The following is a 12113-nucleotide window of genomic DNA, read 5'->3' on the forward strand; positions in this document are numbered from 1 at the left end:
TAGCTATTAGGTTTAAAGTTGCTATTTCTTATGAGACACATGTAATCAGGACTTTGGAGGTCCAGTTACAGACGGCGATATGAGCAAGGCATCACCTTCAGCCACTGCTGTTTGGATAGCCAGCCCTGAGTTTTTTTTCTCCTGCTTGTTAAACTTCTGTCGAAGTCAGTTGCTTTGCAATATGAGATGCCTTCAGAGCTGCCAGTGAGAGACTGATGACATACTTTATGAAGACTGTTAACCCCAAAGGTAGTTCAGAAATGCCTGTTATTTTTATTAAATACTTTTGTCCCAAACTCATCTCTCCCAAGTAACTCCATTAAGCTGATAGAACTGCAGCAGTTGGGTGTGGGCTGCTGTGTGCAGGTGTGACTTTTAACCCTTTATGTTTATAAAGCTATTTCTAACTTTCTCCTTGAGAAATATTGGATCATGGAAGGGGGAACTGCAGCTGGAGCCTAAATGCCAAAACTGATTTGAATGAATGTTTGTAGCGAGGACAGTTTAAATGACAGGTGCAAGTACAGTGGAAGAAGTCTTCACTTCTGTAGTTTTGGGAACTCTGAAATAGGTGGGAGATTGGATCTTGAAAGGTGATGCAGCCACACAAGAGTCACCTGACACAAACTCCAATCTCATGACTCTTTAAACTAGTTGTGCCACCCTTTTAGTTTGTCAATGGTCACATTTGAATTGTTTTACCCATTTATTTTGGCAAATGGATTTTAGTTTCTGGATTTGTTGAAGCTGGGTAAATGTAACTCTTCACAGCTTAAAATCTGGACAGTCTTGATTAACAAGTAGACCGTATAGTACTTTTATTTTCTGCCAGGTTTGTCTAACTCTCAGAATGTGATGCTAGCAGAAAACTTTTGCAATAATAAGTTCATCATTAGTTTTAAGCGAATATTTTGAAAAACTTTTGTAAAGTAAGTAGATTTGATGAAGACTTTTGCCAAAGAATACAAGACATTTCTACAAAATGGAAGTGATTTAGAAATTCAAGTGTGGTTTTGTAGTAATTTTTTTCCCTGTACTTGTACAACATTATCCATTTAGTGTTTTTTACAAAATTCAGACATGCGTTTCATCTCTCATGTAGAAATAAAACACTAGCTTCTTGTATTTACCCGCTATTTCAGCAATAGTTTGTGGCACCTGTACAGTATCAAGAGAGCAGAATTCTAGTAGTGCTTTCCAGCTGGTGTGATAAAATGAAATAAAATCAGCTTCATCGCAGAAGAGCTTCCTCTGTGATCTCAAACACTGTGTCATAGTGTTACCTTCCTTGGGAATATAATGGGACAATCCCTGGCAGGCATTGTGCTGTGGACATGGGATTCTCATATCCATGTTGTCTGCAGGTGTCTATTGCTGTAGCGCATTTCTGCCTGGCAGGTACCGGCAAACGTTTCATTTTGGTTCCTCCTGGTTGGTAATGTGTTTTGTGGCTGATCCCTGTGGGACACATGGAGTTGGTTTTGTTTCCTGGTAGATATCTAAAGTAAACAGCTTAATGTTTGAATACTTTTAACTAGAAATGACATGAAACGGTATGAGCTGCAGTGAACACAAGCCAGTGCTTTTCCTTCAGAAACGGTTGCAAAATCATTTAATGTGTGTTTTGATTTGTCCTTGTGAATGTTACATACAGATAATGATTGATGAAGATGTTTTATTAATTCTTCTTATATTGTGCTTAAATGAATTGGCAGGGGCAAAGGAGATTGCTTAGAATTAAATTATAAACTCTTGGGGACTTAGCATGTGTATAGCAGCTATAAAAAAAAAATATGATCTGCTTTCAATTCTGTTCCCTGCAATGAGTGTACAGGTTTCTTCTTATGATAAAATCATATTGAGATAATTGAGGAATCCGGGAATCAAGACATTTGGAAGTGTCTGTGGCTATGAGTGGAACCTTCACCTTACTGGATGAGTCTCCCAGAGGGTGGCAAATGGTGTAATGTTAGCAACCTCCTGCCAGTGCCTCCCTTCTCCCGAGTTGGATGTCAGTTTAGCACAGCTTCTATAGGATAGCTTGGAGAGGGGAGCTGCTGTACATTTAATAATGCCATAATTACCAGCCTGTGAGGTTTGAGGCTGGAATGTCATTTTTGTGCCTGCTGCTTTTGGACCTGGGAATATCTCTCTCCCATTTGTTCTTTTTACTCTCAGTCTCTTTTAAAATTAGAAGGGGCTTGTGTTCCTTTAGAGCATCACAGTGGAGATGTCCTCAAGGAAGCTTCCAGTGTAGATGCAGGCCCTGCCACCATCTCTTTGCATCACTTTCTTTTGTTTTTTTTACCTCTTACCGTTTTCTTTTGTTGCCATCATGGAGGCAATGTTTTTATCTCTCCTGAAAGGTTGTTTCCACAAGGATTTTGTGTAGAGTTTTTATTGTTTTAACAGTACTAAAAGAATTGTAATCAAGTCTCTTAGTCTGCTGTGGGTTTTTACGTTTATACAAGCATACTAATAATCCTGGGTAGCACATTCGCTTCTCCGCCTGAGAGTGGTGAATGCTGAAACGCACCTTGCTCCCACTGCCAGCACACCTCATTTAGCAGATCTGTTTTCTTCACAGTAGAGTTCAAAACTGACATTCCCCAATTCCTGATTAACTTGACAAATGTTTTTTGTCCCACAGTCCTGTCCCTTCAAAGGGAAGGAAAAATCCAAAGCTGCAGCATGGTTGTGTACACTCGCTCTTGTGGCCTGTCTGCTCACTTGAAGAAGAGGAGCCGTGTATTTGCTGCTGCTCAGGATTAGACAGCTGAAGAAAAGAGTCCAGCAGAAAGTGGCACTGGCAGCTTTTGGGATAAGACGACATCTGCCAGGAGGAATGTGTTGTTGGCAGCTTCAGCAGCTGAGAGTTGCTGTTCCCCTCTGTGTGCTCTGAAGCAGACCTGCTTTCGCTGTCATCTTTTGCTCAGTAATGAGGATGGTAATTGTTATTTATTGGCCAAGGATTTCAGTACTCACAAGTGATTTGCAGAAACCGATTTTGGGTTTTCAGAAAGTGATGAACACTTTCCTCTTTAAAACAAACAAACAAAAAAACCCAACATAAAAAACATTGCACCCCCAAAAAAAACCCCAATGCCAACCCCCCCGTCACCTTCCACCCCCCCACCCCCAACTCCTGCAGCCTCTTTTCATGGGTTTTTAAGCTGAACATCCTCCAAATCAAGGTGTCTCGACTCACGTTACTTTGAAATTCCATTACTACAGATGGGTTTTTAAAGAGCAAACGGTAGCTAAGTCTGCTTCTAATGATGTCTCTGGGGCCACAGGAATGGGTAGTGCACTGTACAGTGTATGTTGCATGATTAGGGTTCAAATTAAGGAGAAAAAGAACCTAATGGGAAGCTGCTATAAGGAGGATAAAAGCAAAGACATAAATACAGCCAGGCAGTCTTGTAAGTGGGTTCAAGGCATAGGGAGGGCTAGGAAAATATGTGCAAACAGGGGTATGGAACCCGGCACGTTCAAGCGGTATAACCTGCAAATGCTTGGATGCTGAACTGGTGGGAATAGTTAGCAGGGGTCTGGCATACATTTCCTTTCTGAGCTCCGGAGGCAGAACAAGTCTGCGCAGTGGCCACATCATGGGGCCTGAATTCTCATGCCAGTGCTGTCATGAGACAAAGTGCTCAGCCCCTCTGAAAAGCGAAGATATGGTGAATTTTATTACTTCCAATTCACTTTCAGAAGATCACAATTCAGCGTGGTTTCCAGCTCCCTGTTTCAGGGTCAGAAGAGATTCCTAGTATGCCTTTCTTGTGTGTGCATTTGTTCCCGCCTTCTGTATGTTCCTGAAGGATGACACTTTTCACCTTCCCACAGTCGTTGCAGACTGCCAGTTGGATTTTTCTCTCTGTGTTGTCTTTTCTTCAAACCCTAAATTTGTGCCTATGCAAGGCTCCCAGCCCTGTGTCATATCTAAAAGTTATGTTCAGTGATTTAGCTGGCGCTGAAGAAAATGTGCCCAACAGCTAGTGGGGCTGTTGGGGTGCCTGGTCTGCTGTAGAATAGATCCCTGCTGTTTTTAATAGTTCTCTGACAGTCTTGGCCAGCAAACATGTACACTTCATTAATACTCAGTTTCCATGCAGGCAAATGACCTTTGCAGCAGTTAAGTAAAGCACCTTAGACTTTCATGGTCCTAGTGAAGTGCTAGTGATGATTTTCTTTCTAATGGACTGTGTACTCCTTGGGGTTCATATTGGGTGGGCTCACATGTGGGCAAAGGACAGGGCTGTGATCCACATTGCAGCAAATAACACTCCCTCCCAGGCTAGTTCCCTGTGACCTACCTTCACAAAGCACGTCTCCTGTCAGCTTCCAGGGCTGGGCAATGCTGGCTAGGAGCACCAGGGTTGTCTGCCCAGCTTTCCCCCCTCTAGCTGAGCTGGCAGGCCTGGACAGAGGCAGGGAGAGACAGGTTTTGCAATAGTGAAAGGGCTGGCAGCTATCTGCGAGGTGTGGGATGCTGCCTTCTTCCTGACGGCTGCGAATCCAGCCAAGGCTCATCTCATTGCCGTGGTGGTACCTCCTGACTCTGAAGTACAGGGAATAATGGTGGCAGAGTGTGACGATAATGGATTAATCAGAGGAGAAATGATTCAGATGTTCCTTCATCTGAGAAATGAAGCACTTCTATAAAGACTTTTTTCCCCAGATACTCTCTTACAAGACTTAGAAGGCATAATGTTGAAGACATAGTATTAATTTTGTATTGCTTTCATTTCTGTATTTGTACATTTGGATTTTTAGGTATTGATTTCTTCCTCGGTAGTTCTTGAGCATGTTGAAAGTGCAGTAACAATGTTACTATTTGCAGTATGGCAAATGCAAAAGAAGTGTCTTCAGATTTCAGGCTCTAACTGGAGCCCCTATATTATGTGTCACACCAAGAAATAATGAGAAACCCTGCCTCAGAGATGCTGGAAAATGAGCAAAACAAATGGGAGAAAAGCAAAGCAGAGAGCAACTGAATGACTTGGAGGAGCCCCAGCCTGGGAGTTGCAGGCAGAGGAAGGACGTTTGTCTGCTGAATCCCAGTCCAATGCAAGGCATGTCCACTGGAACGAGCTGTCTTGCAAACATTGCCTCTGGCCCCTGTTCTCTTGGTTTCTTTCCTTTTGATGAAATTATGTTTAGAGAATTGTCGAGGCATCATGTAGAGACTTTGTAGGCTTGAGTCCAACCCTTTGATGGTCTCAAGTGGATAGAGGTTTTCTCTGAGTTCTAGTGGAGCTCCCAAAGCTGCCTTCAAAAGTGTCAGGGAGGCGCTGTCCTGAGCTGATCGGACAGAGGAGGCAGCCGTTGGAGCACACCTGGAAACCAATCTGTCTGGTGTAGATGCTGTGTTTCCTGCTCAGATCAGCTGTGGTGGCAGGATGGCATGTGAAACTTCCATCACCTGAAATTATTAAAGGGCTCAGCTTTGTCTGCATGGGCACAGCATGAACCTTTTACAGTAGAAAATATGTTGAGGATCATTATGCATCATTAAAGGCTCATAATGTGGATCATTAAAGACTTTTGTACAGGTATATCTAATCCATTTGCTGTTTGAATAGCTTGGCTGTATTCTGTATTCTGAGTAATATGATTCACCTTCTTGGCCTGGTTTCCTAAAAAGGTGAGGTTTAAGGATTTGCCTTACATGTCTTTATTTCTGTATTCTCCCAGTGCTATTTCTAACTCTTTTGGAATATTTCAGCAAAATTAGAAAGAAGGACAGAAGTGTAGGAATGTGATCACCTAGGTTTTGTGAAAATTGCAGCTAGGAAGAGTCATAAATCAGGCCCTTTTGTTATAAAGCATATATCACATTTAAATCTTAAAGTGAGAAAAGCAAGGAAAGGATACCAGGCCTTTTTTCTCTTGTTATGGAGAATGTCTCTATTTCCCCCTCGCTGATATAATGTGTCACAAATCAGGGGTATGAGAAGTCAGTGTTAATATTATTGACCCTTGGTTTTATGAGGCAGTAATTCAACACTCGAATGCATAAACTATTGAGTGGAAGGCTAAGTGGTTATTGGAGCAAATTAATGAGATTATTGCTAATGAAAAACAGGAAATTGGAATTATTATGGTATTGTGAAGATAACAAAAGAGGTGGAAAGAGAATAGAAGAAGATCTGATTTAAAAAGGGTCTGTATGCTCCCAAAACCTGGACACATTTGGACTCATTTGGGATCCCTACATCAGGCTCTGTCTTCTCAATATGCCTGTAAAGCATGGGGTCAGCCCTGCTGGAACGGAGTATTTCCCAGCTTCAGTTGATATAAACACCTTGGAGTATATTCTCCATGGTGATGAACCCCCAGGGTTCCCAAACGCTTCCACTGGCAACTTCCCACTTCTGGTCCAGAGCCCAGCTTCTTGCAGATGAATTTGTCAGCCTTGTAAATACTAAGTCTGGTGGGGTGGTGAGCCCTATTCTGGGAACTGCTGTGCTGTATCCTGGTGTGGCTTTCACCTAATTGCGACCAACTGTAGCTGCCACCAAGGTGGGGTTTGTCCTCTTTCCCACGGTGATAAATTTCTAACAAGGGTGTTCCTGGATATAGGATACACTCTTATCCAGAGGTTGTGGTTTATGGTCATCTTCTCACAGTCTCTTAGACTTTGTCTTCTGAGGTCTCTCTCTCTTATTTTTTTTGGCCGCTTGTAAAAATCTGATCCATCATTTCCTACCTACTACTGGGAGCATCAGTATGGAGGAGGAGCACCTCAGTGACAGAGCGATGGGCTGCAATAAATCTCCAAGAAGCTTCTGGGAATAGGGGGACCCCCTGTAGCTAAGGGGTGCTTTGGGTCTCCCCTTCAAGGAAGCTGTTTGACACTACTGTGGTCTCACTCTCACCAGTGAGGGGTATCCTTAAAGAGGGCTAGCTGTAATAAAACTTGGCCAAAGTGTGGAAATGTGATTGGCTCCTCAATTAATCTGATTAGAGCCAACAGCTGTTATATGGAACATTTGCTCCTACCCTGTATGCAGCTGCATACTACAGCATAACTATTTATGGGCCCGTCTCCAATGGGATTTATGGGTGATGAGGTACTACCAGTGGATTTGATTACTGCCTGAGATCACTGCAAATGCTGCAGCAAACTGCAGTGGCTGCAAAAAGAGCTTTTTGCAAGGGCTGCCTGACATGTGTCCTGCCAACAAAAAATTCCCCAGCCATAAGGAGATGGAGTTAAATGGCTCTCCACAGCTGTGCTCTTTTTTCCCTTCTTAAGGCTTTCAAGTTGTTTTTAGCACTGCCTCTGCCTTTTCCATCACCAGCTGCCTTCCTTGCTGCAGAGGAAGCGGAGCAGTGTGCTGTCATCCACAGGCTTCAAGAGTGGCCATTCATTACAGGATCTATTGTACTTTTTGGGCAAATTTGCCACCTTTCACCCTCTGGCAGAAGCAGAGAGGATGCATGGTCTGAAGGTGAAGGGTGGCTGCAAGGTGTCCCATCCAGCGTAGAGGGTGGCAAAACCAAATGGCTTTTGTGCCTCTGGAGTTGAGGACTAAATGAAAAATAACTTAATCCTCTTCTCCACTTTTTGCTGGCAACTCTTAGATTGCCCAAATGTTGGGGACAAGGTTGTTCTTGGGTGGTCCTGGGCTGTGCTCAAACACATCCTCCCCATGAGCAGCAGGGAGGGTGCAGGTTTCCTTGCACTAAGCTGGTTTTGCCTTCCTCCCACATTGCATTTTGCTTTCCCATTGCTGTGATGCTGTAAACCAGATTTGTGAAATGATCCAGAGTAAAAGCCACCACCCTTCTTCCCAAAAAGGGCAGCATGGAAACAGAAACAAATGGGTGAGAAAGAGGTAGACAGAGAAGTAAAACAGAAGTGTCTTCAGGCAACGCTCTTGCAAGAGAAAATGGCAGGGACCACCATGCTGAGGGTGAAAACTGGCTCAAGCAACACTTGGGAATACAAAGCTTTGTGGGTGAGGCAATAGCAGGCTCTGTCTTGAATCAGCAACTGTATTGAGAGCTGTTTTGTTCTACTTTTCCCCCAACAGCTTTTTGAGGGAGTGGTTTTGATTCTGAAACAGCGAAAGTCCTGCAGGATGCAAAGATGTGATGGTCCTCTTCAGGTGTCAGAGCAGCTGTGCATTGCACCCACCGAGGCAGGCAGAGATCTTCATGCTTATACTCTGCTTTCAAAGGTCAGTTGTGCTAATGGGGTTGAACCAGGATGCTGGGAAATGTTCATCCCCAGACACAAAACACCACATTCACAGTAGTGCCAGCATGGCCATTGGCACAGTGAGACCCTCATCTCCTCTACGGAGAAAGCATCACCCAAGCCAAGCAATGTCACTTTTCCAGTAGCAGCATCCCTGATCCTTGCTCCAGAGCTGGGAAGGAGCTCTCTGAAGCCTGGTTGGTATGAAGTGATATTCTGTAATCTTTGGCAAAGACAGGGGGTACAGGAGGGATGTAAATATGTTTGTAGTAAAGGGAGAGTGATGTTGTGTCTGTTTCCAGCTCATGGTAAGGGGATGTTTAATGAGGGACATCTTAAATGATGGGAGAGTTCACTGGTTCTTTCCAAAAGGGAAAAAAACCCCAAACTAGAAAACTCAACAAAAAACTACTTGTGAGATCTTGCTAGGATCCTTTAATTAATATACCAAGGCTTGCTGGTAAGGTCAGGCACAAACAGGTTTATTAGCTGGGCCTGAAATTTGATCAACTGTTCAAAGTTAATTAACCTCCACCAACTCCTACGTGCAGCTGCTGCAGAAAGGCTGGGTCCTAAACTGCTCTAAATCACCTGAATTCCATGGGCTTTACACAGCTCTAGGTCGGGCCACATAAATGATTTTTTTCCAGAAAATTGCTGCCAACAAGAAAAGCAAAGGTAAGGTGGAAAAACAAAACCAAAAAGGCAAACAGAAGGTATAAGCTGTGTTGATTGATTCAGGGAGAACAGTCAATGAAGCAACCCTCTCTGTTTCCACTATAATCTGGAAATCCATCCTTACCCCTTTTGCTAAGGTTAATGAGCTGTGCTTGGTGTTGCAGCATCCATCCACACCAGCTATGGTACTGGATTTGGGGTTTTAAGTCTATGTTGTCCTGAGCTTAGTTATCTGCTCCCTGCTGTGTTTGTGAATGAGTTTGGATGCTAACGTTGCAACCCACTGTCACAGGGGTCCTCCCAAAAACCTGAAAGAACCCACAGGCCTGAATCCCCCGACGCCGCAGGGCCCAGTTCCCTGCCTTGTGCTCCTCCATCCTCACACATGGCCGGAACAAGGGGTTGCCTGAAAACTCCCAAGACTGCCAATCAGCAGGGTCAGCAAGACCCAAGGCTGTTCTTGGCCCTGTTGGCTTCAGGCCGTGTCTCAACAGAGACAGTACTGCAAATCCACCTGCAGGAGGCATTTCTGCCCTACCTGGGCTTGGTTTTTCCCTTGACATCAAAATATCTCAGTGGTGAGCCTTGACACCCTTACACATGTGCCCAGCTGGGTTTTCTTGATGCTCTTGCCCTTTTGGGATGTTCCCAATCCCTATGGGGTTCTAGGGCAGTGAACCAGAGCCAGGGGCAGCCTGTGGGAATGGGGGTTGTTGGCTCTCTAGTTCCTGGGAGTCGGGAGCAGTTGGTGGCAGATCTTGTGCAACATCTGTAAAACTGACATGGGGAGGCATACAGTGTTTTCCCTCAGGATGTGGAACATTTCCTTGAAAACCTGGTTGAACATGTGGAATGTTTCCTTGAAAACCTGCCTGTGTGGCTGAAGAGCATGAAGAGTTGTCCTCCTCTGCTGGGGTTTGTGGAGGAGCTTGTGTAGTGTCAGGCAAGAAAGATTGCGGTTTTGGTTTTGGTTTTGGTTTTCTTTTCCAAGGGTGTACATGACTGACTTAGAAGCAATGCACTTCTGAAGGGCTTCCACATTTCTCACATCTCTGTCATCCCACACAGTATACAAATACAGCCTCATCTGTGTAGGCTTTTTGGTTTGAGTGACTTTCCCAGGGCTGCCCAAAAGCCGAATCCCAGCTCTCTGGAGGTATGACTTAGCAGCCGAGGGTGTGGGCATCTGCTTGGCAGTGGCAGGGTGGCTGCTGCTGTCAGGCTGCATTGCCACCTGCTGGGGATGCACAGCCCCTTTCTGAGGCCATCTCCACCCAAGCTTCAGCAATGGGTGTCCTCAGGCTGGCTCCCCTGCCAGGGCAAGCCTAGTTGGGCTCCAGCATGTTTCCTCAGGTGCTTATTTTGGGAAGATCTTCTGCCTCTTGTTCTGTTGGATTTTGTCTTCAGAAAATTCATAACGTTGTGAGTTGTAACTCCTGGGATTTAGATTTCCTGTTCTGGGTACTGGTCTTCAGTTCAGGTTTCCCTCCTGGGTGCAGCTGAAGGGACATGGGACACTTTGGCTAAAGGACTCAGCTGTTCTGGGCAGAAAGATGTGAGGAACCAGGTTCTTCCCAATGAAAAAAAAAAAAAAAAAAGTATCTTGCAACAAATGAACTGTATGTTATGGGACCTTGCTGGCCTAGAGCAGGACTTGGCAGTCCCACTGGGTCCAAGCCACATTCCTTTGGGTTGTTACCATAAGAAAACTCCACCCAAATTTGGCCAAGGTGGTGGAAAAACATGAACAAAGAGGGGAAGGGGCAAAGGTGAGATAGCAGCGCAGAGAGATGGAAGTCAGATGAGATGCTGGAGAGAAGCAAGGTCTGGCTGGATAACTTGTGCAAATGAAGACTTTTGCCAGCAGCTTTGTGCCCCACAGGGTTGCTTCTCTCACAGCTGCTTTTGAGTCATTGCATGTGGGACATGCAACCTGAATTCTCCACCTCACCCAGCTCCAAGCCTGTCAGATGGAGCAACATCCCTGTTAGGGGCAGGAGGCCGAGGTGGGGTTTGTGGAGGCTTTTTCCCTGTCAATACAAGGAGCGCAACTGCCAGGCCGCAGCCAGCAGCCTACTCTGAAGTGGCTTCAAAGTGAAACCCATGTGCATTAAATGATGGCAGTGGTAGTTCGTGAACTGATTTCTCACATGAGCTGTGTGCCTCGCTGCTAATGCTGTTGGGGCTGAGAACCACTCATGAGGGGGACTTGTTTGGCAACATAGTATTAGCCATGGATTTAGCATTAGTGCTGATTGTAGTTTGTGAGCATTTGAAAAGTTATATGCAAGAATGGGAAATTAAATAAATTGGGCAGAGGCAGCAATAACATATCTGTCCTCTCACACTGTCCCTGTGTCACCTCATTCATAGCTGAGGCTGCTGTCAGCTCTTGAGAGCTGAAACCACAGCAGGCTCTTGGGGGAGATGCACACCTACAGCTGGCGTTTGGTTAACAGTGTGACATTTTTCATCTTACTCATCACACTGGTATACGCAGGAGGTGAACAAAAACTGAGCCACATGGCAATCCATTCAAAACACATTTTTTACTTATTTCTTGGGAGTATAAGGCACTTGATTTTTTTAAAATGGAACACTGTCATGGACAAACATAAACATCACCAAGAACTGTTAAATGTCTACATGTCTGATGAAGTCCCTCTTGTGTAGCTTGTTGAAGCAGTAGTGTTTATTCAGGCTTTGTCTTGCTCCCGCTCCCTGCACTTGGCATAAAGATGCATGAAAGTGGGCAGCACCACACCCCCATACGAAAAAGGAAGGGCAACCAGAGAAACTCTGCACCATGCTGCTTTCCCATCCCAATTGCTGGACCCCCCTCCCTGACAAACTTTACCACTAACCTCAATAGAAATGGAAATTGTAGAAAACCAAGCTGTACAAGACTCAAGCAGCTTAATTTATGCGTGTGCTGGAGCACAGGATCACCTTTACTCATACCATTCCTGACACTCTGGTCTTAAACACTCTGGTGCTGAACAGTCCCAGCCTGACAGAGGCAGCCTGTTCCTCCTGCCACTGGGCCAGAGGGATGTTTTTTTGGGAGGATTCGCATCTTCTTTCTGGTGGGCAGCAGTGCACACAGGCACATTTTGGTGCAGTTAAGACAAACTTGCAGGACTGTCATCTCCAATGGAAGCCACAGCGGGGAGGACATGGACTTGGATGGAAACAGCGTTGCCAAAGGATGTCCTGGGAGAAA

Source organism: Falco naumanni, chromosome 8, assembly GCF_017639655.2.
Source record: "Falco naumanni isolate bFalNau1 chromosome 8, bFalNau1.pat, whole genome shotgun sequence".
In the NCBI taxonomy this organism is placed as follows: Eukaryota; Metazoa; Chordata; class Aves; order Falconiformes; family Falconidae; genus Falco; species Falco naumanni.